The sequence below is a fragment of the Triticum urartu genome, chromosome 5, assembly GCF_003073215.2.
Source record: "Triticum urartu cultivar G1812 chromosome 5, Tu2.1, whole genome shotgun sequence".
In the NCBI taxonomy this organism is placed as follows: domain Eukaryota; kingdom Viridiplantae; phylum Streptophyta; class Magnoliopsida; order Poales; family Poaceae; genus Triticum; species Triticum urartu.
The window spans coordinates 187,179,547-187,183,784 of record NC_053026.1 but is presented as its reverse complement, the minus strand read 5'-3'; the positions used below and the strand labels follow the sequence as shown (position 1 = coordinate 187,183,784).

The following is a 4,238-nucleotide window of genomic DNA, read 5'->3' as shown; positions in this document are numbered from 1 at the left end:
TATTTCAAATGTATATGTAAGACTGATCAAATTTCACCAAAGAAGCATTGGGTCATCCAGAAAATGCGAGCTATCATCTTATTTTGCAAAACCGTACCAAGTTCCAACTCTTACAAATATAGAGGTAACCCAACTTTCACATGCTTAGACTCTTGACAGACATGCAACTACATGGCAATTCCTGATGCACCGTCAGACTTGTGATATAGGGATAGCCACCCTATCCTCAATTGTTTCCACATTCTACACACAGGTTAAAGGTCGGGAGAAACTGAATGATGGCGCTACAAAGGGCGTTGTAATCAACATTGTATTGTGTACGGTGTCGTCGGTGAGTATGGTCTCCAGTAAAATATTATATTCATTGCTCATGAAGTTAAGAACTAATATTGCAACAATTTGTGCTTAGCATTTTATAGCAGCCAAAAGAAGTAGCAATATACATTTATAATTGGAACAACCCCTCTGGTTTGCAAAATCAGAAAAGGTCACTTTAAATCAATAACCAAAAACAATATGGGAAACCAAGTATGCCAACTGATGATTTATTTCACATAACAAATGAAAAATAACAAGAATTCGAGACACATAATTATATCTGAACTTAACAATGAGCTTTACTCAATAGAAGTTTGTGCAGCCGGTCGTATTATCTTCCAATCAGAACCAAATAAGGTTGGTTGCACAAACAAATAAAGAAATAGCTTGACCCAAGTTCTCCTTTAGCAGGTCCTATTATTTAATTTCCTAAAAATGCAGAATATATTTCTACACTCATAACATCAAAATGCAAGTTCCGTTCAACAAATTCTTCTGATAGCTTCTTCATCTACCCTTCTTTACGAAATCTGCAAGCACGGTGTCTAGCTAAAAACATAGACTATGACATCAAAATCAGATACACGGGAGTAAAGAGGTAAAGAGAAAGGAGCACTTAACAGAGATTTATCATGGGATGACTACTGCTGCCGTAGGATTGTTTGGCCCCACCATTGCAGCCATCGCATCTCACAATGTTTGTTGACACTGCATATAGTTCAATGGATAGGCACTATAAAATGAGGTCTAGCTGAAAACTGCATATAGTTCAATGGATAGGAACTGTAAAAAGAAGCTAACTAATCCGGATGTCCTTTGTCCTCTGAAAAGAAAAATGGGGAAAGTTTCAAGACATGAAACTTCAGTTTTGGAAAAGCAATCGGCTGGCATCCTTTCAGGTTCGACCTACAGAAATGATATTAGACAGAGATCTCGTACTTGATGAGTTCACAACTGGTTGAATTTTGTAGATTTGTTCTTCACAATGATAAAAAATAAAGGGAAAAATCTGTAGACTGTTGTCACAAATCCAGGATAGTATTATCAAGGTTCATAAAAAGCAAATCATGACAACATAACTGAATATATATAAACTAAAAACCTATAAAGTTTCTAGCTAAGTCGTCCAATGCCTAATCTACATGGACTGGAAACGGAATCACGCTCGATGCTCAGTCCTCAATAACGACTCATATATGTAGGTAAGACCAGACTATCTCGGTCCTTCGTCTCTACCAGATCAAATCTCACAATATATGCCGGGTACAACCTGCTATAAATATAGCACAAGGGGCGAGCTATTCGTGATTTGCCTAGTGCCTTGAAAGAAACCCTGTGGCCTTTATGCCCAAAATTTGGAACATCCCTCCACATGCAGCCCAGAACGGCGAGGTAGAGCACAATGTATATTTTCAAACAATCACTTCTATTTTTATCATGCAAACTGGCAGAAGGCCCTCCTGTGGGTAAGCATACAAAGGGGTGCCACTGCAAGAGATCTGAGTGCCTGAAGAAATACTGTGAGTGCTTTAATCTAGTATTCTATGTTCAGAGAACTGCCGTATCACCCAGCGGCACCTTGTGTATGCACATCATATGCAAAATCCTGCTATAATGGGTATTAGTCGGCCATCTGTGGCTCTTTCTCATGAAGCAGAAAAGCTCTCCAATATCTCAGTGGATTCATTAGGCAGAGATCAACTCATCAGTCAAAATGATTGTTCACAAGTAATTCTTTTTTCCAAGATCCTTTCTGTGATTTTCATTTTTTCAAAAAGGCTTTCATAATTTTCATGACTTTTGCCTTCGTTATGTGGACTTAGAAAATAATTTCAGGTATAAAATATAGCAGCTAAGAACATGTGGCGTCTTACGGATAGCTGACTGAATATTTATGATTAGTAGCTCAAATGCTAGAACATATCATTCAGTTAAAATAAAAGGTCAACAAAAGTTGAAAATCTGGTTATTAACATATACTTAAAATAAAAGGTCAACAAAAGTTGAAAATCTGGTTATTAACATATACTTCTGTTTTTCCCATCTCAGGTGACTTTGTCTTTGCTCACTCCTGTTCCTATAGGAAGCACTCAAAGTACTGTCGAATTAGGGCCGCAAAGAGTTACATTTTGAAACTAATGTTTTGGACTGGGTATTAGAGATAAATTATATGAGTATAAGTTATCTAGAGCAGAAATTCAGTATAGATACTTCTCTGCTGAGTGGACGCAAGGACAGCCAAAGACAAAATTAAACGGTGTTGAGAAGTTGAACAGCTGGGCCACCAGTCTGCCACAGTTCTTGGGCTCGACAGCTTAGTCAAAGGTGACGACAATCCATTCCACTTCAGACAACTCTGTCATGTCACAATTGCCATCGCATGTCAACAGGAGCAGAGCAATCCTAGTAGATATTAATTTTCATAAACTCATGCTTCTAAGTAGATCAATCCAAATCATGTGCATACACGACAAATAGCAGAACAAGTATAAAGTAAGACAAAAAAGATCCAAAGTAGACCAATGCATACTGACTGGCAAAAATACTCACAGTTAGTGCCATGCATAGTACATAATGCACCCAGATAATAAAGAAGAGACCAAGTCTCTTTATGAATTTTTTATACTGACAAAGGCGGGGTTGAATGCTGAATTAAAAACCCTTTGTAATCTAAAGAGCACTGGTGGTGAATCAAACCTAACATTGACATTGTTGTGAATTATCGTCTAAATCTTGCTAATTCAGAAGGGAATAACATTAAGTACGATCCAGACATGTACAAAAGCAAATTTAATCCATATATCAAACAGCTTTGCATAGCACATTGACCAATCAGAGAGAGTGTGAAATAAGTAATGGGAAGAAGGGAAGATTCAGAATCAGATCAATTCCCTGAGTATCAATCGCACTTGCTGCAATTTTTTCTGAGTACTTCATCTCGCTATGTTGGATGATGCAGCTTCACTGAAATTGACAGAGAGCGGATAGAACTTAGGTGGCCAAAATATGTACAGGAGATCAAAACCTAGGAAAAGAGAGAAAGGATGTAGAGGCAAATCTGAACCACCTCAAGGTCTTTCTCCTACTGCTCTGGTGGGTGATCCTCCCTCAACCGTTGACCCCGGCCACTTTCGATGCTCCACCAATCCCTGCCGCTTCTTCCAGAGGCAGAGGCGGCGCCTCTCATGGCACTAAGGAGGCGAGGACGTGCTGGCGCGATGAGTCAACCAGCCAACCGCCGCGGGGATTGGGCAAGCAGGTCAATGCGGCGCGTGAGGTGTGGATTGGGCAAAAACCTCTCGCACAAGCGCGGGGCTGACCCAGCTAATGCGAGCTCGAGGCGAGCCCACCCGTCATTGGACACGAAAAACAAACGTGAGATGAAAATAATTTGACCATAAGGCAAATATCCAACGGTTCAGACACGCCGAAGGCCAGATCAGACGGCCATAAAGGGCTGCGCGCGAGGGAGCCATCTGGAGGCAAGTTGGCTAACCTCGTTATATGTTAAAATCCATTTACCATATCACTAGAAAGATTTACTCACCACTGCAAAATTCCATTTTGGATTCGCTTGACGAACCGCCAAGGGCTAAGTACCAATCATTCTTGACTAGTCTTTGCTAGGTGAGACGAGGGGAGTGGCGCAAGGTAGAATAAAGAGCATTCATTTTCCCGCAATTCAATACTTTGCTTTATTCAATGGGAATGTATCATAGGCAAGCAAGATTTAGTACACTTTGTGCTCCAGACTTGAGCCTCATACGCACCGCTCTTACTGGTGATAGAAGTTATAATCTTAGGGCAATTGTTGCATGCAGGTTACATCACAACGCTAATGGTGGCTATTTCTATGGTGGAATCTTTGCCACACGTTTAGCAAGAGAGCTGGGTATTACACCCTTGCCCTTTGACCCTAC

At 40.3% G+C, this 4,238-nt stretch overlaps 1 long non-coding RNA gene across 1 annotated transcript; it reads right to left on the bottom strand.

The window, feature by feature from the left end:
- Positions 1–529: 529 nt before the first annotated feature.
- On the bottom strand, positions 530–3,661 carry LOC125508345. The gene is made up of 2 exons (XR_007283371.1): positions 3,386–3,661; positions 530–3,282 (listed from the first exon to the last, which is right to left on the bottom strand). It is a non-coding gene; the product is annotated as an uncharacterized LOC125508345 (long non-coding RNA).
- Between the last annotated feature and the right edge of the window lie 577 nt (positions 3,662–4,238).